Source organism: Callorhinus ursinus, unplaced genomic scaffold, assembly GCF_003265705.2.
Source record: "Callorhinus ursinus isolate GAN/ISIS: 27379988/994484 unplaced genomic scaffold, GSC_fseal_2.0 scaffold24, whole genome shotgun sequence".
Taxonomy (NCBI): domain Eukaryota; kingdom Metazoa; phylum Chordata; class Mammalia; order Carnivora; family Otariidae; genus Callorhinus; species Callorhinus ursinus.
In genome coordinates, this window is record NW_027397086.1 from 4768358 (window position 1) to 4793308 (window position 24951).

At 52.3% G+C, this 24951-nt stretch overlaps 2 protein-coding genes across 6 annotated transcripts in view; one reads left to right on the forward strand and one right to left on the reverse strand.

Moving 5' to 3' along the window:
• RALGPS1 (Ral GEF with PH domain and SH3 binding motif 1) overlaps positions 1-24951 on the reverse strand; it is a 267587-nt gene that overhangs the window by 89602 nt on the left and 153034 nt on the right. The window lies entirely within an intron of this gene.
• Positions 20503-24951, forward strand: part of ANGPTL2 (angiopoietin like 2) — a 35140-nt gene continuing 30691 nt past the window's right edge. The window contains exon 1 of the mRNA XM_025888335.2: positions 20503-20964. The gene's annotated coding sequence lies outside the window, so the exon portion shown is untranslated. The remainder of the gene's footprint in view (positions 20965-24951) is intronic.

A 24951-nucleotide genomic window follows, 5' to 3' on the forward strand; every position in this document is an offset into this window, starting at 1 on the left:
CGGGACTCCTGGCTCCCTGGGCATGAGCACTTCCTGAGCTGCGCGGGATTCGGGGCTCTGGGCTCTTGTTTCAGCTCTGCCCCTTACCAGCAATGTGACCATCGACAAACCATCGACAAATCGCTGTTCTTCTCTGTGGCTCTGTTTCCTCATCGGTAAAGGGTTGGTGGGGGGGCTGGAACTTACGGCTCTAACAATTCAAGAACGTGTTGACTCTAAAGATTAGTAGCTAATAAAGTGGACATCTGTGGGTACAAGCATGCATGTAGTGTGCGTGGGTACTGTCTCCACTGGCTGGGCGAGGCCTGCTCATCCTGCAGCTCAGGGCTCACACAGCACTCCCTCAGAGCCCTCCCTGCCTGCCCGGGGCTCCTGCTCTGTGATCCTCAGTCGCTTTGGGGTTAAAGGAGTCCAGGCTTAAGGATATCAGTGGCTGCCATTCTCTGAGGGCTGCCTATCTCCCTGAACACTGAGGGGGCCCCATCTACAGATGAGGGATCTGGGCCCAGAGGAATCAAACAACCTGTGCAAGGTCATCTGGCCAGCACGCCAGGCGGTGGAGCTCTAGGCCCTGTCTGCCCAGCCCCTTAACCTCTACTTGTTGATTAGGCAACACCTGTCCCAACAAGGTCACGAGCCCCTCGGCGTCAGGGGCCATTTCTGCCCTCCTCACGGCTGTCTCTCCAGTGGCAGGCACAGTATCTGTTATACACAAGCTCTCCTGTCATATCTCTTAAATAAATGGGAAAAAATGCTTAAGTCAGAATCCTTTTGGCCCCCAGTGACAGAAACCAGCTTCAAATGGGGGAAAGACTACAAGAATCCTAGAATGGCTCCCAAGACCAGAGACTGCACCACGAGACCCAGGGAGCGCCAGGACAACCCCGGGGAAAGAGGGGTTGGGGTGGGGCCTGGAGCTGGTGGCTTGCTGCCTGCACAGCTCACTCTCTCCATCCTTTAATTGTTGCCCTCTCGGGGCTCGCCACCATACCGCACTCCCTCCAACTCTCCATGTGGCAGAGGCCAGGGCCACTGGCAGCTGTGGGGTCAGGATATGACAGCTTTGTGACCAAGGAAGAGAGATGCCCTGGCTTCAGAAAAACAAAACAAAACAAAATAGGCAAAGGCTCCAACTGGCCTTGTGTGAGCCACCGGTCTGGCTGGAGACGAGGTGCTGTGAATGGACCAGTGGGTCAGGTAACCCTCTGTGGTCGGGTGGCGGGTGGGAGTCAGCGCTGGATAGACACAGGGAAGAGCCTTATCAGACAGGAAGTTACCTCGGTTATCCAGCCTGTGCTTTAAGTTTTTGTCAAACTCAACTACTACCAATTATAGGACAGTTAAAAACACAACCCTGCCGTGAACTGAATGTTTGTGTCCCCCATAAAACTCATGTGTTGCAATCTAACCCCCTAGGCAATGGTATTGGGGGGGTGACTTTGAGGGTGATGAGGTCATGAGGATGGAGTCCTCATGAATGGGATTTGTGCCCCTGTGAAGGAGATCCCAGAGAGATCTCTCACCCCCTTCCCCATGTTTTGACACAGCGAGGAGACCGTCATCTGTGAACCAGGAAGCGGGCCCTCACCACGCAGGGAATCTGCCAGTGCCTTGATCTTGGACTTCCCAGCCTCCAAAGCTTTGAGAAATAAATGTTTGTTGTTTAGAAGCCAGCCACTTGGGGCAACTGGGTGGCTCAGACAGTTAAGCGTCTGCCTTCGGCTCGGGTCATGATCCCGGGGTCCCGGGGGTCCTGGGATCGAGCCCCATGTCGGGCTCCTGGCTCAGCGGGGGAGCCTGCTTCTCCCTTTTCCTCTGCCTCTCCCTCTGCTCCTGCTCTCTCTCTCTATCTCTGTGTCTCAAATAAATAAATAAAAATCTTAAAAAAAAAAAAAAAGCCAGCCACTTTATGCTATTTTATTATAGCAGCTAGTTCTAAGACAAACCGCCTCCCAAGGCTGAGACAAAAACCCCCAGGCCATGGGTCATTCCTGTGACCATCTGTTTCCTCCACACTGTGGAGTCTACAGAGTTCAATTTCTGAGGCTCCTGCTTCTTGCCTTCCAGGAGGTTGGCAAGGGGGACAGAAGCTCCACAGGGTGAAAGGCCCGTGGCAGTGTTGACATCCACTGACTCTATCTGGCAAGCTATAGAGAAGAGCATGGGTGTGGAGTAAGGCAACCTGACCCTGACCCTTTGACCACAAGGATGAAGGTGCCTCACCTGTAACACCGGGGATAAGCACACCTTCCCACAGAGATTACGAAGGTGGTAATGGTGACAGCTCAAGGTGTGCACGCTTCTAGGGGCCACGACTGAGCTCAGCAGTCCATCTGCTTCCTCCCCACCGTGTCTCAACGACCACCCTACCATGGGAGTCTTGTTTTGTCACTGTTCCACGGGGAGAACAGTGAGGCTCAGAGAGGCACATACTTTGCATGCAGCGAGCTGGGACGCGGACTCCCAAATCCTTCTGGACGCCTCGGTCAGGCTTTAGCCCCCTGCCATTTGCTGCACAGTGGTGAGGGGGCCTGGGAAGGGGGCCGTGCTCAGTGATGCTACAGTGATGCTACTTTCCTCATCCTGCTCGCTTCTTTTTCCTCCTGCTTCACCAAATCTCCTCACTCGCCACCAGGGCTTCCCAGCAGGCCCTGTTCATTTGGACGCCCCACTCTGGACCACGGCCAGTGTGGTTAAGGGTGTGCCTCTGCCCCACCCGCCCCACCCGGTGAGTGGGGCCTTCGGGCATCTACGGGAAGTGCAGGTGGCCAGAACAGGGACCCCCAAGCTAGGGCCTCTAGACAATTAAGGTCACTACTACTGACTGAGCAATTTGAGCCCACTGAGGGTACAGACATGAAATGCCATATTCTCTCTGCCACATACTCCCTAACGTGCTGTGCTGACTCCCCTTTTCCATCATGGGCAGCAGGTCCCCTAATGAAATCTGGGCCAGATTCTGTAACTTTGCAGTCACTTTCCATTTTTAGCATGGCTGCATTAGAAGATTTCAGACTTGGTTCTGTTTATGTGAAGACTCCATCCAAACGGAATTCAAAACTCATGGCTGTTCTCTTTTCTCCCCCACCTCTCCCTGGGAGATTGGGGGAGGTGGGACGGAGAGTTCTGCTCTTTTCCAAGCCCCTTTCTTTATCTGTCCTCCACTAACCCTTCCAGACTCCAGCAATTCTCAGAGTCCACTCTCTCCAGAAAAGCGAGATATGCTCATGTTGGGGTCACCTGTCAGGGGTGGTGAATCTGGTCTGGTCTGATTCCCTCTGAAGCAGGTGGCCCTGGCCAGCTGGTGGTCTCCATGCAGGTGGAGATCTGGGTCCCCTAGGGACGCGTTCAGCTTTGTCCCGGCCCCTCCATCGCTGAAGAGCAGCCCGGCCTCCCGTCCCTGCCACCAGGGCCACATGTCCCGACCCCTTCTCTAGAAGGCTGCATCCCACCGCGCGGTGTGGTGCCGCCTGTGTAGCCCAGCTCCTGCCTTGCTGCCAGTCTCTGTCCCCTGCACGTGCAGACCCAGGAACATCTGGGGGAGTTTTGGGCATCTTGTGAGGGTCACAGAGAACAGAACGAAGGGCAAGACCCAGCTCTTCTCTGTACCAAGTCCTTTAGGGCCTGACGACTCTTCAGATTACCCCCTTTACACATCTCTGCACAGAAACAGGCACCAGTTTCTATGTTCAATGTGACCCAAACTTTGGGGGTTACATGGCAGTTGCCCTCTTCCTCTTCTCCAGAGAGGGAGAGGGGACTGGAAAGAGGTGGCTCCTTGCTCTCAGCTCTGGGGGTCTCTCCCACGCTCCCAGTGGGCCTGAAGGTCCTGCAGTTCATCGCATGCCCAGCCCTTCTCCCCCAGAGGCAGAGGCACCCCAATCTTTGCAAAGGACTCTCCCAGAGCCTCCTTATTTGGCTTTGGGGAGGAGAAGCACCTGCCTCACCTCAAAACAACACCTGCTGTGTGTCTAGGACGTCTCTTTTGCTCAGAGCACCCGTCCAGGATTCACAGGAGTGGGTGTGGGGAAGAAGCCTGGGCACTGGAACTGAGGGGCAGGAAGCCATTGCCTGGGTTTTGGTCCAGCAATCATTATATAGTTGCTCTCAGCTGTTCAGAAGCTCTGGGCAACTAGACGTTTGTTAACAATAAAGGGGGTGAGGCATTTATTTTTACTTAATGCAAACAGCATGTTTCACTGAGATAGTTTATATTGCAACATATAGAAACAAAGATCAGAGTCACTTCTGGGGGCAAGATTTCGCTCTGAGTGACCCTGGGCAAGACTCCTGACTCTTCCAGGACCCGGTTTCCTCATCTACACAAAGGAGACGGGCATCATCTAATCTTGCACCCCCGACAGGGATAGAGTATCCTGAGACAACAAAGAATTTCGATTGCACCTGGCACACAGTAGCCATTAACTTCATGGTAGACACGGTAGCTATTATTATTAACAGGTGTTTTCAGAACCAGAGTTCACAAGAGACACAAAAGGGGTCTTAGGCACGGAAAGCATCACAGTCCACCAAGCCAGTGTCCCCAGGCTGCTCTGCGGGAGCTGGAGCCCCACACAGCACCAGGCACACAGAGACCTCTAACACACTTTGTGGAATTCCAGGAGACTTATTAATCTGCTACTTATTAATGAGGTATGCTCAACACAGATTTAAACTGCATCTGGTCCAGCAACCAAAGAGACTGTGGGCCTTAAAAAAAAAAAAAAGGAGAGACCCCTCTGTGTGTGGAGGGGGCACGGCCCTCCCAGCCGGGCAGGAACTGGCAGCTGTCGCCCGGCGCCTGCCCGAGCTGGATGGCGGCCTTGAATACTTTCTTTCTTAAGTGAAGCTCCCCTCTGTGTGTGCTGAATCACAGCATTCACGGGGGGAGTGGGGACAAGAGCATTTACTAAGTGGATACCAGGCATCAGTGAGTGCAGCCCAGGGGCAGGGGGCGAGTGATCTGGCAGGGCCGAAGCTGCAGCAGGACAGGAACAAGAACGAGAAACCGGCTCCCCTGGCCCTTCAACCCCCATGGGGGGTGCTGGGGGGTGCAGATGAACACTCTGACCACAGACCTCAGCAGGGGAGAGACCAGGCCCAAAATAGGCTGAGCGTCTGGGGCGTCAGCTGGGATTCGCCCCTTCCAGCAAGTCAGGGCTCAAGCATTCTGTTTACCAAACTCTCTGCACACATAGAAACCAGGACCGTCTGGGTTCCACGTTAAAGGGGACAGGGAGGGTCCTCCCTCCCCTGGGTGGATTTCGAGGTGTTGGAAGCGTCTCTGACAATGCCCGGGAGGAGGGCCAAGGCCCAGGGCTGCCCAGAGTGAGCCTGGCAGAGGAAGAAAGGCGATGGCAGGCCTGCGGGCGGGCGGGCGGGAGCTCGCCCTCCTGGGGGGGAGGGGGGCACCCCACCCCACACAGCCCCGGCCTGGCAGGTAGCAGAGAGGGGGTGACGTTTGCAGGCAAAGGCAGCTCTGCGGAGGGGGACGCCACCGCGGCACGCTCTCGAGCTCGTGAGAATAATCAAAACCAGCTGAAGACCGAGCCGCCTTTCCAAGGGCTGCCAGAGAGAGGGACTTTCCAGCGCAGAAGCTGGGGATGGCTCCTCTCAGGAGCGCTCCCCTGTCATGCTGCTCTCCTCTCTCCCGCGGCGGTGGGGCGGGGGGGTCATCATGAGAAGGGCAGCCCCCTCCTGCCCAGCCTCCTGGGCCTCCACCTCCCATGTCCCCCTCCTGTGGCCAGGCTCCTGCTCTTCTGCATGTGTGGAAGGGGGTCCAGGCCCTGCAGACTGCAGACTGGCCCCGCAGCTGAGCCTTAGACGCACACGTCCTTACTGGTCACAAACGGTGCAGCTGGTGCCTTTTATCCCTGCTTCACAGATGAGGATGTTGAAGCCGACAGGGGACGTGAGTTGCTGCTCAAGGCCACACAGGGAGCGAGCGGTGGAGCTGGGATCTGAACTTGAAACTGTGGTTCTAGAGCCCCCGCTCTATACCAGGGCACCGGCCTGCCTGGCAGGATGAGGACTAGGGGGAAATAAAGCACCATGTGGCACACTGTGGGTACCTTATGCTGTTTAATTCTCATGACAGCCCTGAAATATAGGTATTATTTCTACCATCTCCTGTTTAGAAAGGGGGAAACAAAGGCCCCCATAGGTTACTTGTCCAAGGCCATTCAACTAGGAAGGGCAGGCCTCAGGCTCAAACCAGTCCCTCTGACTCTAGCGCCTGCCACCGTGCCACGAGGCTCGTCAACAACCTCAACGGAGTACCCCCTGCTGTGTGCCAGGCACTGTGCCGGGCGCTAGGGAGCCAGGGGTGGCCCACCCGACCCTTACAGCCTGCTGGGGAGCGGGGAGCACCAATCATACTATCTTGTAGATAAACCTAATATTCCAATTATGAAGGAAAGTATGCCTGGCCTCATCAATGCTTCAGAAGGTTTTTTGGGGGTGGGGAGGGGGGAGACAGATAATTTATAGAAGTAATTTCTGCAAGATAATTTATTATCTTTTTCATGTGCCTTTTACCTCCTATTCCGTACCAGGGAAGCAAGTGGGAATCATGTTAATGAGACTGGTCGAATGAAGCTTGTTTCAGAGTCTAGACATCACCACACTGCTGAAACACTCCATATCCCAGGTCAGTGACATGCGGGCATCTGGTGTAAGGGAGGGAAAGGGTGAGGCCAACATCAAGCCAGCTCCCAGGAAACGGCTGTAAAAAGCCAATCCACACTTTCCCTGCTCCACACATACCCAGCATCTGCTCACATGAAATAGCCATCAGAAGTAGGTGATGGGCACTGCTGGGCCACCCCCAGACTCACCTTCTTGGAAAACTCATCTATCTTGAGCAACAGCTCCCAAATCTCGGTCCTCATGGTCACTTGTTAGAAATGCAAATTCTCAGGCCCCACCCCAGACCTACAGAATTCGAAAGTGTAAGACGAGGCCTGGCAAACTGATTCTGAGGCCCCTAAAGCTTGAGGACCACTGACGTAAGGTGTGCTAAAGTCACAAATAACAAGGAACGCAACCCTGGGTGCCTACCATGAGACAAGCACAAAACATTTGTCTCAGTTAACCTTCCTAATAATTCTGGGAATAAGCAGCATTATCCCCAGATGAAGATGTTGAGCGTCAGGTGCCTCCCTGACCTGCCCAACCTTACACCGCTGGGAAGTTAAGAGCACAAAGTCTATGATGCTTGTGAATTTTGGATTCAGACAGGCCCAGATATGGATCCTGGCTTTGCTGCTCACTGGCTATGCGGCTGTAGGTAGACTCCCTAGCCTCTCTGAGCCTAAGCTACCTCGTCACTTAAAATGGAAGACAGAATCAAACCTCTCCTGGAAGGTTCTGTTTTTGAGGATTCAATGAAATAATCCACGAAAAAGGCCTCCCACCATGCCGGGCACACACTGAGTATGTAATAGATGGCAGCTATTTTGTAAGAGCATAGTTCTCATAAGCCCCAAAGACCTTTGAGCTCCCAAAATTGATGTGATCAGGTTCAGGCATTGAGTCTTTTGTACATTATTCACAGGAGAGCCCTTTAGACAAGTGTAGTGCCCGGTTCCCCTTGTTTAGAAATAGTTCTATCAGATTTCTGGGACTTCAGCTGGTGAGAAGCAACAAACCAGGAGAGGGATGGGGAGGCCAGGAAGGGAGGGTGATTGCTGCCATGGAAGGAAGAGCTAGGAAAGGAACAACAAACACAGCTGCCTGGGGCTTACAGGGCACCGTCAACAGTGCCCTCCACCCTGCAGCCTGCAGTAATGTTCGTCTATTCGAGACGACTGAGTCACCAAGGAGAGGTCAGCATTGTGATTCGCCAGGATTTACAGAAGTTAGCGGGCATCTGTGTCTGTGCTAGTCGGCGTGAAAAACTTAATGAGACTGGATAAGAAATTTTAAACACTGGATGACCAAGGAAACAAACAACCTTGTAGCTTTCTGGGCAACTGGATTATCTACAATGACTCGAGCCCTGGGGCCTGAAGAGCTGCAGTTTCCCTGTGACCAAGGCAGGTAGGTAATCCAGGGGCTGAGAGGGCAGGTCCCCAGGGCTAGACTTACTCAGGTGGGGCTGGGGGCACGTCAGGCAACTTCCCAGGCCTCGGTTTCTGCATCTGAAAATGGTGAAATAATAAAAGAACCTGCCTCCCAGGGTTGTGGTGAAGATCAGGACGTGCTCAATAAACATTCCACATTATTGCTGGATGTATACATGCGCGCTTTCCATGAGCCTGCTTGCCACCCTGTCGGAAGGCATTATTTTCTTTGGTCGAGCTGACTTCAAGTGCAGGCTACACACAAAGGCAGGGGCAGGGAAGCATTTCTTTGGCTAAAGGACAGTTAGTGAGGCTCTGCGGGGGTGGTTTCGGGGACAATGACAGACATGCAAACAAAAGAGGGAAACTAAAGGACACTCTCTGGAGAGATACAAAATAACGAGTGATCTTCAGAAGACCCAAACGTGCTGGAAATCCAAGATAACGGGGCTCCAACTTACTAGCAGAAGAGAGCCAGCATCGATCGAGCACCTACTGCGTACCAGGTATTGCGCTAGGGTATTTGCCCTCACGCTGATTCACTTATTCCTCCCAGCTATCCTGGGAAGGTGGTATTGCTGTCCCAATTTTTAGATGAGGAAACAGACAGAGAGGATAGGGAAATTTCAGAAGTTACGTGGTTAATAAGAAGTAAAGGCAGAACTCAAACCCAGGCCTAGCTGACTCCCACTGCACTGAGACAACCATGGTCCTGCAGGGAGGGAGCAGGCTGCACACCTGTCCTTGCTTTCTTCCCACCCCTGCCTCTGCTGCTAGCACCTGCCACTGGCCAAACCCACCCCAAAGCCAGAAGACAAGGAGAGCCCATTGGGGGAATCCATACAGGTCAGCCTCCTGGCACAAGGCAGGGTGCCAAAGAGCAGATGTGGGGCAGAAACCAGAAAACACCCAGTGGAGGGGAAACCTGTCCCCTGCCCCCCCAGGGTTTCAGCCTTAGAGCTGGAGTCTATCTGGTCCAGTCCAGGGAGGATGAGAGGGAGGCCAGGGCATGGTCTGGAGGCTGGAGGGGCTGAAGTAAGCCTCCTGTACCAACTGCCTTTACTCCCTGCAGGGCCTGTGTGGGTGTCCCTGAGATGGCCCACCCCAGACCTACTAGTTGGAGAATCAGGGCAGGTCTGGGCATCTGAAACTGGGGAAGATGCAGGAACAATCCCTTCCAGTTTTCCAGGGTCACAGTTACAAAGTTCTTGCGTCTTCCTGACAGTGCCTCCTGCAAAGTTCCCCCTTCTAGGTTTGGGACAACAGACCTATGGATCTCTGCTGAAAACAATTTCGTGCAAGCCCGAGGAGACCCTGAGCTCTCTGCATCTCTCTGGATACTGACATCCAGCTCAGGAGCTACTTCAAGGATGAGAACAAATTAGTTCAAGAAGTGGGATAAGGAACTGGACTTTTCCAGTCCACTCCAGCCTGTGGGAACATTAACAGCAATTCAAGCATGTTCTATAGACCCTTCCAGCACAACTGCCTCACCTCAACCTCATTCCTAACTTCCCCAGTCATTTCTGGGAGTGTCTTGGGTGATGGTTCCTTGCTCCAGCTTCCTGTTGCCAACTGTTGCCCCCACACTTCTGGAGGACCGTGCCCAAATGTCTGCTGGTTGTGGTCAGGGCTGTCATGTACAGCTGTGTAGGGTGTGCACTGCCCAACACTACATGGAAATCCCAACTGTGGGTCACTACTCTGCTCGCAGAATTCTATTTCTAGGGCTCTCAAGTGGCAAATCTTCAGGATGCTAAACAATGCAGCTTGATCCTCACCATATTAGAGTCATGCTGGGTTCCTGTCAACTCTTCCTCCAAAATCCTGAATCCAGCCACCGGTCACTGTCTCCTTGACACTGCCCTAGTGCCCATCCCCTGGCCTCTCACCTGGATAGCCCCTCAAGTTTCCTAACGGTCTTCCCAGTTCCATTCTTTCCCCCTTGGACCATTCTCCACCCAGCACCAAAAGGGACACTGAGAAAATGCAAAACAAAGCATAACATTTTCCTGATTGCAATCCTCCAGGGGCCTGTGTTGCACTCGGAATAAAACCCCAAGGCTTCACCTGCCCAGCCTGCCTCTCTCACTGGTCCCCACTCCCCCTCCCCCCCTGCCACTTGTCTCTGCTGCTTGGTCACAGTGGCCTTTCCATTCCTCAGCTAGGCCAAGCTGGTTCCCATCCCATGGATTTTGCATGTGCTGTTCCCTTTGCATGGTTGCCTCCTTCCCATCACCAGGGTCTTGGCTCACATGACCCTCCCTCTCAGAAACTTCGCTGAGCACCCTGTTGAAAGCAGCCTCCTTCCCGCTCCTACCCGCCCCATCTTTACCTAGTCTGTGAACCAGTTTCATCAGTCTTGCAAATGATCTCATCTCTGGCACCACACAGATACTCCATAAACATCTATGGGATAACTTGATGGGTGTCCCACACAGTACTGGGGGGCAGGCCTTTTGCTGTGCTCTGTGGTACCTTCTCACCCTGCCCCGAGTCTCCCAGCTCAGCACTGCATGAGCCTCACATGTTCCCCAAGTACCGTGAAAACTGCCCCTCCAACCTCTGCAGAGAGCCCTCGCTGGCCTGGGGTTCGGAGCTGCTCTCTGGGAGCTGGGCTGCATTCAGGCACCACCCTGGGGGCACCAGGCGTGACCACGGCCTGAGGTCCGTGTGCCCGGGGCTACACCTGTGCGCCATCTCTCCCCCGCTGCATGCCCTCGGGCAGGCTACTTAGGGCTCTAATCTTGTCTTCCTCAGCCAGAAAAGGAGGACAGTGATGGTTCTTGCCACATGGAGCTGTTGCGGGAATAAATAATGGACGTTAACAGCACAGAGCCTGCGACGCATGAGTGGTCGACCAGCATTGTCTCTATTATTCCTTCCCCTGAACTTGTCTCCCACCTGTTCCTCCAGGGACCCATGTGCACGTCCCCCTCATCTCTGCTTATGGGGAGCAGCTCCAGAGACCCTCCAGGGACGGGCTCATCATAATCACACGCTCACGCTGGGTTTGGACCCCAGCTATAAATTTCTGAACGGCGGCTCCCTGTGGGTTCTTTAAGAAAAGGGAAATGATGGATTTATGGAGAAATGATTAATATCTGCACTCACGAGATGAACACGACATGGTCCTGTCCTTGAGGAATTCAGGATCCAGGAGAGGAGAACAGGGAGCAGGCAGAGGGGTCCGCTGGGTGGGGGACAAAGGGGGCAGACAATGTCGGCATGGGATGTGGTGCCCAGGCCGCCTGTCCTCCAACCCCATCGTGGAGTCAGAGCAGCTCCCTAAACAGGTGGGTAGGGACCCTAAGCGGTTCAAAGACTACACAGAACCTCATGTCAATTCAAGTCAGATTTTGCCACCAAATGAATCTGAGCCAAACTTTTGAAAAAAGGCTTGCTGTTTTTCTAGAGCTTTCGTATTCTGGATTTGTGGGTAAGGGCTTGTGGATTTATAGTCAGGGCCAAGTTATCCATTAGGCACAGCAGGCACGGTGCTTAGGGCTCACAGTACTTTGGGGGCTCACAAAAATGTTCTAATTTCTTTTAAAATGAGAATAAAAAGTGAAATTTTAGGTCAGAAAATGCCTTAATATTCAATGTTAACCTATTTGTCTTCATACCAATGCAGTCACAGAAAATGATTTTTAACATTTTTTAGTGGAAGAAGGAGCTCATGAAAGCAAAGTGCCTTGGGTGGGCAGAAATCATCCTGGAGCAACGCTTGGAGCCCCGTCCTCTGCAGATGCTGGGAAGATTCGGCAAGATAAGGCAATGACCAGCACGGTGCCTGGTGCACAGTGAACATTTAATACATGATGACGGTAATAGGGACCATAACATCATCATGGTCTCATTTTCCTTATCTACAAAAGGGAATATCGCTGCTCTCCCCGCTCCCAGGCCTGCCGTGAGACTGAGGGAGATAACACATGCCAAAGCGCTCTGGGGCCTGGCCCTGCCGTGTGGAGGAGAGGCGCTAATACTGCGAACACCACCAGCACCCCCCCAAATGTGGAATATGAGCAGATGTCCCCCTGCTGCCCCACCCACACCTGGCAAGATGGCCCCGAATGCCCAGCGCAGGTGCTGCCTTCCTTCTTGCACCTGCCTGGCAGATGGACCGATGGGAAGGGGAGAGGGCAAGGCTGAGGCGGGGGCACCTGGGAGCCAGGTCAGTGGAGTAGGAGTTACAGGGGACCCCCAGAATCAGCTTGGGGCGAGTCTGGGGTAGCCTTCGGAGGTCTGGGCGCAGCCCCACGACGTCAGGGAGGCTTTCTTATCTTGGGTCTCCTCTCCTTTCTCCTTCTAGCCAGACTCCTAAATTGCACTCTTGCTGCCTTCAGCCCCAAGACGCTGAGTCAGGAATCCTGGATGTGACACAGAGGGAGCGTGTTTTGAAGGCTAGCATTCCCACATAGCTGTTCAACAGACGTTTATCATGTGCTTCTTTGTGCTAGTCCTCTAGTGAGATGCTCCAGACAGAGTCCAGGACAAGACAGTCCCAGACTTGCCCTCAGGCCTCTCTGATGAGTGCATCACCCGCTACGGCACTGGCACCCCTGCCTCGTGCCCCGACCCTGGACTCAGGCCTGTGAAGCTCACCCCATCAGTCTCTTGCCAGAAGCCCTCAGTTATCTACTTAGCTGCCTTCTTGGGCTCCAGGAAAGATCAGCAAGGTCAGCAACAGCTCAGCTGCTCCTTGGGAGGAGAATTCCAGCAGGTGTCTATAAGGGGGTTGTGGTCTTCCCCCACTGACCATAAAACTGCCCTTAGTCCCTCATCTCCTGTTTGGGATAGATTCTGTCTGACCCAGACAATTTTCCAAAAAGCAATTTTTAAGTTTTTTATATAGGTGGGGCGCCTGGGTGGCTCAGTCAGTTAAGCATCTGCCTTCAGCTCAGGTCATGATCTCAGGGTCCTGCGATGGAGCCCCACATCCAGCTCTCTACTCAGCAGAGAGCCTGCTTCTCCCACTCCCTCTGCTCCTCCCCCTGCTCGTGTGCTCTCTCTCAGATAAATAAATAAAATCTTTAAAAAAATGTTTATATAGGATGGGATGATTTTAAACAGCTTTGGAAAATTTCTGTGAAGTTTTTGTTATGACAATACAAAGAAAACCAGCAAACTAAAATTAAATCTCTCTTCCCTCTGCTTCTCAGTCTCCCCTCTTGGGGACAGGCTTTGCATCAGCTGCAGTAAGAAGAGGGCAGATGAGGCCAATCGAACATTCCTTAAAATACTGTTATAAAGACAAAATGAAAACCAGTCAACTAAACATCTTAGCAAATTGGCTTTGGGCAAATTGACCTGGAGCCCAAACTCTGGTGCTCAGATGGAGTGTAATAAATATTTGTTGACTGAAGAGCAAATGTTTTTGGCTATTAGATGATGTCCACGCTTGAGGAGAAGGGCTACCCTGACTCTGCTCTTGGCGGGTGGGTTGAGAAGTGGGAATGAAATGGGTCATACATGAGCTAATAACAGGCTCTCGAAGCGACTTTGTAACTGAACATGCATCCTGTGCTGACATTTGGATAAGCTTGTTTGGCCAGCATTTAACAGGCACAGTGTCCACAAAGGGCTTTCCATGTGCTGGGACATCCTGTGGGACACTGGGCAGTACGGAATAACCAGTAGCACTGCCTTAGAATCTCCCCATAAACATGAGTCTCCAAACTTCTTACCGGGGCAAGTCACAGGACCTGACGACAGCACCCCCAGGAGAGGAGGGGGGCCAGCTGGCTGAGTCTTAGCTTAGAGGTAGCTGTTGCATTAAATCTGGAGGGAGGGAGGGAGGCTTTTGGCAGTTCTACAGGCTTCCTGAGGGTGGACACGCCCCTGGACCTTTCCAAGACCGGCTGACTAGGAGAGGAGAGGAGGGGATGTGCTTCTTTGTCCCTTAGCCACGGGCCAACCTCACTGGATGGAGCCCCATCACTAACACTGCCATAATTCCTTGATCTTGAACCTGAGAAGTCATCAACTATTAAATGTGTCATGTTCTAGTTAAAAAAAAAGAAAAAAAAGAAAAGTGAGATCAATTAGCCCCTGACAGGCTGCCTCCTGATTTCAGGGATCTTAAAACAAGAAAAAATGTCTTAGAATTAAAGAGATGTTATTTGTTTTCAGGACAACTGTGTTTCTGCTCGCTTTGATATGGGTATTAATCTCAGTCCCATTGCCTTCTAGCTGTGTGGCCTGGTGTGCAAGGAACTTGACTTCGCTAAGCCTCAGTCTTCTTGTTAGTAGAAAAGAATGGTAACACTGCCTTCACAAGTTACGAGAGGAGGAAACAATGATGCCTATACAATTTTGAGCTTGATGCCTAGCATATCATAATTAGCTGTATAAGGTGCTCTAACAAGGCTTGTGGGGACAACACATTTCTTCCAGTGCCCAGGTGGGTATACTGAGCTGAATCAATCTGTGAATTCTTGGGGCTGATATTTCCCAAAAGACTATATGACCGAGAGCAGGAAGGGCAGAGTTAAGAACCACCAACCAGGGATGCCTGGGTGGCTCAGTTGGTTAAGCGACTGCCTTCGGCTCAGGTCATGATCCTGGAGTCCCTGGATCGAGTTCCGCATCGGGCTCCCTGCCCAGCACGGAGTCTGCTTCTTCCTCTGACCCTCCCCCCCTCTCATGTGCTTTCTCTCTCTCATTCTCTCTCTCTCTCTCAAATAAATAAATAAAATCTTTAAAAAAAAAAAAAAAAGAACCACCAACCAGCTGGCTAGGTTTATCAAGGGCACTGAGAGCAGCAGGAGTACAGGAGGTTTGGGGGAGAAGACAGATTCAGTTGGGATGTGGGGAGTTCCAGTTACCAAAATGGAAGAGTAGATTGTACTGAACTAACTTTCTGGTCAGTAACAATGATAAACTCTGGACAATACACAAAATAACTGCTTGAAAGCACTTGAGAACAATCCAAAGCAACAGAAACTGGAGGAGACATGGTTTTTGAAACTAGGGCACTTCCCAGTTCATGGTGATAAACGGAAGACAGAACTGAAAGAGAATGCAGCAGTATTACTGGCTGGGAAGAAGACAAAGAAGTTGGGCACTGAGGATGGAAATTGAAGGGGAAAATGCCAGAAGGGAGACAGCCATGGAAGTGGGAGCTCCAAAATTACTGTACAAATTCCCCTCAAATCCTTAGATAATCCCTAAATTGTATATATATAGAGAGAGACTCCACAGAGCCCAAAAGAAAGCAGTAGCTGGGAAGCAGGGCATTCAGAAGATGGAGTTTGGATTTCAAGTCCTGCTAAGCTAAAGAGACTTAGCAAACATTTAAGGCTTCTGATTTCATCCCGGAAAAGCCATGCCTTACCAGTAAGCCCAGGACTAAGAGTTATACCCTAGGACTATGGACAAAACCAAAATAAACCTACCTGAACAAAACCTAAAAACCAAACCTCCACAAGATCAAGGGGGTATGCCAGTAATTTAACCACCTGCCAGAACAAAACACAACATTCTTTAGAGGAAGGCAATAAAATACAGTCTCTTCAATGTATCATACGAAATGTCCAGTATACAATTTAAAAATAATAGACATGTGAAGCAGGAAAATGTGACCCATGCTCAAAAAAAAATAATAGTCAAGAAAATCAGATCCACTGATGAGCCAGATGTTGGAATTAGTAAATAAGAACTTTAAAATGGTGGGGTGCCTGGGTGGCTCAGTCGTTAAGCGTCTGCCTTTGGCTCAGGTCATGATCCTGGGGTCCTGGGATCAAGCCCCGCATTGGGCTCCCTGCTCGGCAGGAAGCCTGCTTCTCCCTCTCCCACTCCCCCTGCTTATGTTCCCTCTCTCGCTGTGTCTCTCTCTCTGTCAAATAAATAAATAAAATCTTAAAAAAAAAAAAGAACTTTAAATGGCTATTATAATATATGCACAGGATTTTCAGGAAATGAAAAATAGAATGAACGAGCAGATAGAAAATTTCAGAAGAGAAATGGGTCCTATAAAAATAAACCTGGTGGAAATTTTAGACCCAATAAATACAGTATCTGACATAAAACATACTTAGGATGAAATTAACAGATTAGACACTGTAGAAGAAAAGGTCAGCAAACTTGAAGACAAGTAACAGAAATGATCCAACTGAAGCACAAAAAGGAAAAGGAAAAGGAAAAGGAAGGAAGGAAAAGAGGGAGGAAGCTTCAGTGACCTGTGGAACAATACCAAGTATGTAAATGGAGTTCCCGAAGGGGAGGGAAGAGAGAATTGTACTGAAGAAATATTAGAAGAAATAATGGCCTCAAATTGCCTCACACAATCCCAAATTTAGTGAGACATATCAACTCAAAAATCCAAGAAGCTCAGTGAATTCCGCACAGAATCGATGCAAAGAAACACACCTATTCACACCACAAACTGCTAAAAACCAAAGATAAAGAGAAATCTTAAAAGACATCAGAGGGGAAGAGACTCACTATGTACACAGGAGCAGTAATGAGGAAGGGAGCTGACTTCACATCAGAAACAATGTAGGCCAGAAGACAATGGAAAGGCATTTAAAAACTGCTGAAGGGAAGAAAACCATCAATTTGGAATCTGTGAGGCTTGAAATGCACATGAGATGCTGAGTTTGCAAGACACAGGGAAGTCCCCTCCCAGGCACCCCTTTTTATAACACACTGCCCAAGCACTTCCACCATATACAGTACCTCAGTAGAACAGCCCAACATTCCCAACAGAAAAAAAAAAAATTGTAACTGTCAGAAAGGTGATAAGATATGAAAGCACATGAAATCATTAAAACAAATTGTGGGACGTAATTAAGATTCTTTGTATTCTGCCACCACATAAACCTCACACAGAATGAAAAACATCCTGACCAAAAAATGTAAAAAAAGAAAGGGAGAGTCCCTTCTCCTCATGTGCTTTAGTCACATGACACTTTGGTCCAACAGGCAGCTGGAAATGTGGGAATGGTGTTCCTCAAGGAGGTCACAGGGACTCCAAGCTGAAGTTAGGAGTCTGATGAGCAAGAGTGGAGAGGTGTTTGGGAGCAGGGAAGACAACAGCCCCGTTTCCTGAGCAACCACTGAGTGCTTAATGCCTGGCATTGTGCTTTAGGTGCATCATATCACTCAGTCCTCTCACACCCTGAGGAGTGAGTAGTATCGTTTTTTAAAAAAAATTTTTTTAATGAGAAAACAAAGTTTGCGAGAGAATAAGAACGTTGCCCAGGTTAGTGACAGAGTTGGGATCTGAGCCCAGGTCTGTCAGACTCTGAGCCACTCATCCTCCCCAGCCAGTCACTCAATTATTCACTCCTCTGGACCAGGCTGCACAGAAGGAGAGCTCTGTGTGGCCCACACCCACACACCTGCTCCAGTGCTCCGGGAACTCACAGCCCAAGGAAGGAGGCCAACACTGAGTCTGTACCATGTACTAGCCAGTGCACATTACACTTAATGTGTCACATCTTATTTATTTTTCTCAACAGCCCTATGAGGTAAGTCCTTGTAACATTTCCATTTTACAGATGAGGACAGTGAGGCTTAGAGCTACTGAGTGGTGGAACCAGAATTTGAATGCACAGCTCAAGCTCTCCAGCAGCATCCTTGACTGCCCAAGGCCTCCTCAGGGGCGAGGGATGTGCAAACATGGACAGGGCAAGGCCATCCTGGTGTTCCTCTCCCACTTGATGGGATCCTAGGAACTTTGCATTGTGGAAGCAAATTTGCTCTAGTAAGCAGGGACTTGGGCTGCACCTGTTCCCAGGGGAGGATGGGTCCTGGAAAGTCCCCCTGACCCAGTGAGCCCCATTGTGTCCACCTGCCTCTCCCACCAGGATGGCTGCAACCATCGCCCACGAGCTCCAGATGACTTGTCTATGGTTCCCGCCACTCAGTCTCTACTCAACAACTAATGCGGCCTTTCAGAAATAAAAGCAAGTTGCTCAAAACCTTCCAGTGGCTTCCCACTGTCCTTGGATCAAGTCCCACCTCTGAAAAGGCCTCGTCTTCTGCCATGCTCCCCATCTCTCCTCAGACAAATGCACTCCTGGGAAGAACTCCCTATAATTGCTCCAGCTATTATTGCTGAGTAACAAATTACCGTCGAAACTTAGCAGCCCAAACAACCGTTTTCTTATCCTCGTGGATTCTGTGTGTCAAGGATTCAGCTACGGAGTGGTACAGTGGCTCATCTCTGCTCCCGATACCTGGGACCTCAGCAGCTGGAGCTGACTCTTGCCTAGGGGCTGGAATCATTGAGAGGCATCTTTCACACATCTGGGGGTGGATGCTTGCTGTCAGCTGGGACCTATGCTACACCTGGCCTCTGCATGGCAGCTTGCAGGTAGCTGGACTTCTCAGGATCTAGACCAGCTCAGGACTCCTAGAGAGTTTCCCAGTGAACAAGGCAGAAACTGCCCTGCCTGTTCTCACCCAGCCTTGGATATCAGGTAGTGTCATCTCCACTGTATTCCACTGGTTATAAGTAAGTCACAAACCCACCCAGATTCAAAGGGAGGGGACAGAGACCCTACCTCTCAATGGTAGGAGTGTCAAGGTCTCGTGTTGGACTAGGAGATATCACTGGGGCCATCCTCAAAAAAGCAATCTGCCACACGGCCCTTACACACTATTGTTTCTACCCAGACCATCGTCTCTCCAACTCACACCTGCTCATTCTGACCTATCCTTCGGGTTTCAGCTGCAACACCACAAGCTCAGGGAGCCTGCCCTGACTGCCAGGCTTAATCCAGCCTCCCGCTTAGATACCTGCTTAGTACCCAGCACTTCTCATGCGTTTGTCTGTCTGTCTCCCCTCCTGACTGCAAGCTCTGTGAGGAGAGCAACTTTGGCTTCTTGGTGTCAGCTCAGAGCAGGTTCCCAACAAACATCTTGGAGGAGACACAAGAGAGAGGAAGGGGAAAAGAAGGAAATATGCCAACCTCCAGGCTGACGAGGGTGCTGCTCGAAAAGGATTCAGCTCCATCCTATGTGCTTCTGCTGGTCTTGAGTCCCCAGCTCCCATGGCTTCTGTGCAGACCATGCACAGGGACCCTCCAGAGTGGCTGGCCACCTTCACCCCCACGGTAGTTGTGGGGAGTATATCTGTCCAACCCGACCATTTGGCTGTAAGCTACTGTGGTCTTCTGGTGAAGACTCGCCTTCTACAAAGGAATGGGACTGACAGATGGAAAAGGGAGCGTGTCTGAGCAGGCTGGGAGGGGCTGAGGCAAGAGGCAAAGTTTGCTCCCTGCAAAGACAGGAGTGGCAGTCCTGACGAGCAGAGGACCACACTGGACCTGCTTGCCCAGGGACCAGCAACATGGTACGCTATGCCTGAGGGTAAGGAGGACCCCACTGAAGTTTCTCTCCCGATTTGTACCCGAACGTCCTCACCACTACCACCATCATTACTAAACCTTGTTAAAGAGGAAAGAAGAGTCACCACCAGAATTTCACACAGCTGTTGCCCAGGCAGTGACACAAACCCGCACCCAGCTGCTCCTTTCCCAGTACTCGCTGGCCTCCCTCCTCTGCCCGCGGCGCTGACATATCTGTAGGACTGCTCACTTTGTGGGGCTCCGGCGCTGTCTTCTCCTTTCTGCTCTGACTCCATGAACACTCATGAGCCCCACCCCAGTGACAGTCTGTGCTGGGGCCTCTCATCATGTGCTCCTCAAAGGTCTGGAGGTCACCACAGAGGTTCCGGGAGTGTGGTCCCTGGCCTGCCCACCTGAGTGCAGAGTCCAGGCAACTGAGGGACCCTTGCCCGGCACCAAGCCCTTTCCCGCGTGACACCATGGAATCCATTTAGGCAGATCACTAGTCTTGGCTCATTTACCAATGCATGAAAGGGACGCTAGAACTGGGAAGTGACTTAATCAAGGCCTCTAGGTGGGAAGTGACCGGCATTTCTCCCGTGCATACCACCTCCAACCCCCCGCCCAGCCTGTGGTATTTCAGTGTCTTAGGCCACTGCATCCCACTAGCTGTCAGCACAGAGTCTGCTGGCTTCTGTGCACAGCCTTGGGCTCCCTCCCCAGGGTTTCGAGGTGAGAGAGGCCTCTATGAAGGGCACCCACGGGGAGAAGCCATCTGTGCGGGGCTGCCCTGCCTGCGCACCTGGGGCTCTGTGAGGCAGTGCAGAGATGAGGGGGCCATCCAGGGAGAGAACCTGCTCCCTGCTGCCTGCACAGCTAGAGCAGACCTAAACCCATTACCTGAGTCCAAGGGGAAGCTCTCTGCCTCGGCAGAGCGCACTAAGGGGCGGGCGGGCCACGGAGTAGAGCTGGCCGGGCTGCTCGTGCCAGGGAAGGAGGGGGCCGGCGAGGGCCGCCAAAGCCGGCTGGGGCGGGAGGGGCCAGGCCAGCTGGGGCCGGAGCTAGTGTGACATCACCGGGCGGCCCGCCTCTGTCTGGGGCTGAGGGGAGGCCCGGAGCCTTTCTGGGGCCTGGGGGATCCTCTTGCACTGGTGGGTGGAGAGAAGTGCCTGCAGCCAACCAGGGTCAGGCTGTGCTCACAGTTTCCTCCGGCAGCATGTAAAGGCTCCACAAAGGAGTGGGGAGTTCAAATGAGGCTGGTGCAGACGGCCTGAGGATGGACCTGGAGCCCTGAGCAGTGGTGCCCGAGCCCCGGACCTGCAGAGCATGGCACTGAGGCAGCCACTGGCCCCTGCTGGGAAAGGAGGCAGGTTGTAAGCAGCCCCAGCCGGACCCCAGGCCAGCCCCCGCCCCACCCCCGGCCCAAGCCCGGCTGTGGAGCACAGCAGAGCAAGCAGAGGCCAGTGAGGCAGGGCTGCTCGGCGGCCAGTCCGGCCTGCAACTCGGGGACCCCTCCTGGAGGCCATGGACAGGCTGCCCTGCTGACGGCTGGGGTAAAGCATGTGAGGAGCTGCCCCGGGGAGTCCAGCAGGAGTGAAGAGGTAAGGGGCCAGCTCTGTGGCACCAAGGGACAAGGGGGCAGGAGGCAGTAGCTGGCCCCATGTCTGCGGGTTCCAGAACCCTGACCCCTCCAGCTGGGGGTGTGTGCAGCTGGACCCCAGAGGGGGTCACTCTTGCTTTCGTTTGGAGGAAACAAGGCATCTGCTGGGGCAGACCTGTGGACACCTGGGCCAAGGGTGGTGTTCTGGGGGCATGAGACCACGGGCTGGGCTTCGAGAGCTTCATCTGTAAGCCCTACTCTGCCGCAGACAAAGAGCCTTTGGGGTGAAGGCAGGCGGCTCCCGGGCACGGCCCGGCAGCTGGGGTGCGTGCGTGAGCGCGTGCCTGTGTGTAGGTGTGTGCTTAGGGGGACGGGGTAGCCCAAGGACATGGGAAGTCGTTTTTAAGTTTTGGGTTCCTATGCACCCTGCCTAGAGACTATGCCAAGGCAAAAGCAAAAGCAAACACTGTCCTGCCAGAGCCGGGAGCCCCTGTTCAGAAAGTTCCCTGGAGCAAAAAGCAGCTGCTGCTCACCCCTCAGCTGGGGAGGAGAGGACCCAAGGGGTCCAGAGCTGGAAGGGACACACCAGCTAGAGACTTCTGTCACTGTGGCTCGGGACAAAGTGCTGCCCTGGCTTTCCCTGCATGTCCACAGATGCCTGATCCCGCCCAAGTCTCCAGCAGGCTGTATGTGGCAGGGGAAGAGGGGAGGACCAGGCTTCCCTGGCACCCCGGCAGGGGGTACAGCGTGGGCTCCACATTCTGAGTCCCTTGAAAGCACTCAGCATTAGATAACATTTCCAAACAGAAATTCTTCCTTGATCCCTCCCTTCTCCTTCTGTGATATGTGTGTCACGGGTCAGCTATTGCTTCTGCTGTGGGATTACAAGAACTCCCAGAGGCCAGTTCAGTTCCTTAGAAAAGGATCTCTTTTCACCAGGGCTCTGAGGAAAGCCGAGAATGCCACTTCCAAAGCTGGCCAAATGCTCCCCACATGTATTTTCCCACATTGAGGCAGAGTAAGGTAGTGTTCATGAGCTAGGTTCAAAACCTAGCTCTTCTACTCAGGAGCCACGGGACTCAGGCAGAGCACGCAGCCTCTCAAAACCTGTTTCCTTTTCTTCGAAATGGGATAATGCTACCGCCCATCTCTTAGTAACAGCTAACACTTACACGGCACTGATCCTGAGCCAGGCACTTACCAGCTCCAGGGACCCTCACAGCCACCCTACAACACAGGTACTAGTGTTCATCCCCATTTTACGAGAGGAAGCTGAGGTACGGAGGTTCAGGGATGTGCCCAAAGCCACAGGGTTAGTAAGCGCCAGCACCAGGACTTGAACCCAGCACTCTGAGCCACACTCCATTGCTTTCTAGGAGGAGCACATGGGATCATGCCCGAGAAGGCCTTCACACAGCGTCTGTTGTGTGGCAAACCCTCAGAAAACGTTAGTCACCGGGTATCAGGACCCATAACCATCAGAGTCGCAGAGACCCAGGAAGAGCAGGGGCCCACACTCTCTCTATCCTGGACAACCTGCGAGGGCTGCCAGAAAATCCCACCAGGCTGAGCCAGCGTGGCCACTGCTGCCGCCCACACAGAGGGGGTCTTCCAAGGAGCTGAGGGGGGCTTTATGTCTGCAGTAAACTGCAGCATGTCCAGGTCCTTGAAGTTCACACTAGGGGAGGGTACATATATCTGATACCAACCTTACCACCCATATGGGCACTACTTGTCTGCCTGTCGGGCCCCTGTCAGGACCATGGTAGGTGAGGAAACTGAGCTACCTCTGTGCGCAGGAAGACCAGTGCCAGGCCTGTCCTAGGGTCACAGAGGGAGACACAAGGACTCCTCCCCCAAACTCCATCTCCATCACCACCTCTGACCACATGGAGGCCAAGGCTGGTGCGTCTTAGCTTAGGACAGTGGCTTCTCTCCTGTGGGCCCAGAGATTGCAGTGGATTTCCTGAACTCTGGACAGCATTTGGGAAAGCTGACATTAGATATGTGCGTCTCTAGCACAGGCCTCTGGGGCCGCAGAAGCTTCAGGTTTCCCAGCTTCAGGCTGGAACCACAGTGGTTCACTGTGCTCTCTGGGCAGGCCTGTCTTGAGCAGAGGCTCTGACGGACTTCACAGGCCGGGCTAACAAAAATTAGATCAATTGCTACTCAACAAAGGCACTTGTGGTAGAACAGATAAAATGTGTGAAACACATGGCCCAGGAGGGGACTGCACAGTATTGCTGTTAAGCTCATGGGCAGAGCAACTAAGCCATTTCTCCCTCCACCCCTTCATCCCACAACGATTTATTAAGTACCAGCTAACTAAGGCACATGGATTATCTCATTTCATCCTCAACACAACCCTAGGAGGTAGGTTCTAGTTTTAGCATCCCATTTTTCAGATGAGATAACTAAGGCCCAAACTAATAACCCTGTCCAAGGTCACACAGCTGGTGATTATTGAACCCCGGTCAGCCTAGCTCCAAAGTCTATGCCTTTCTCCACCTCACTCCACTGCCCTGTTCAAGGCATCCTGACTTTTCTTTTGCTGACCCTGTCACTGGGTCCTCCGGCAGCCAAGTCTGTTCTGGTTGCTGTCCTACAGAATGCTTACACCATGCCATCTGAAAACCACATGCTTACCTGACTTCGATGCATCACTTGCTTATCATAGAAGCCTCTCTCTGAGACAGAACAGGCATTATCAACCCCCTCCTACAGATGAGCTTCAGCACAGCTACACAGCACCGTGGGACTCTGGCACCAGCTCAGTGGGGCGGAACCTCGGTCAAACCTTCGCCTATGTGTCTGAGATACCCTTCATGTGTTTCCTACATCCCTACTTGGAGACTCCACGGGCTGCAGAATCAGAGTGCAGGTCCCCACAGTCTGCACTGGGGCACACTCAAGCAATCCTGAGAAGACATCAGGGAGACAGCAACCGGTAGCTACCTTAGGACAAACAACAGCAGCCTGCCCAAGGCAGGCACATCCAGCTATGGGCCTCTCTGAATCATAGCCCATTTCACCCAAAATGGTCTCAAGTGACACCAGTTAGATGTGGAGGGGCTCTGCTGGTAGGGCCCAGGGGCCAGTGGAAGGAGGGCAGAAGGTGAATCCAACAATCACACAAATGTACAAGAGTGAGAGACCTGCAAAGGGGGGGGGGGCACATGGCGCCAAATGGGTGGTGCTGTCCCCATCTTACAGAGGAGGAAACTGAGGCTCAGAGGTTGCAGCACCTCCGCCAATGTCCCTCCACTAGTGGGCCAAAAAGCAAGGATTCAAACCCAGATCTGGACTCCTCCTACCCCAGCCCACTGTTGTCCTGGACAGACATACTGGGGAAATCTCGAGAATGAATCAATTCATTGAATAGCATTCTTTTCTGTGAATTTATATAAAATACCCCAAATAGAAGGGTTATTCAGCCACGGGCAACTGGGAGTTTGCGGTGATAGATAGGTCACATCAGAATCTCATGCCAAGGGTAGTTTCAATAACAAAACCGTATTCCCTCGTATTGACTGTAAACCATAGGACTGATTTAATAACAGCCTGGGGTGGGGGTGGCAGTTAAAATGTTACAATGTCCTGTTACATGTGTACATCAACTGTAAGACACATTCTGATCACAGAAAAGTTCCCATGTTGCAGGGGGGAGTCAGGCCTCTCACAATTGAGCTATTGTGTTAGGTCTATTCTCGGGCGAAACTAACCAGCCTGTCTTGGGGCCAGCAGCCCCAGAACCTCAGTCTCCTCCTGCTGCCTAGTCCTCCAGAAAGGCAGGCACAGGATCTCTAAGAAAAGCCCAGAGAGGGGGCGCCTGGGTGGTTCAGCTGGTTGGGCGTCTGACTCTTAGTTCCAGCTCGGGTGGTGATCTCAGGGTCATGGGATCGAGCCCCGAGTCAGGCTCTGTGCCGGGTGTGGAAACTGCTTAGAATTCTCTCTCTCCCTTTGCCCTGCTCGCACTCTCTATCTAAAG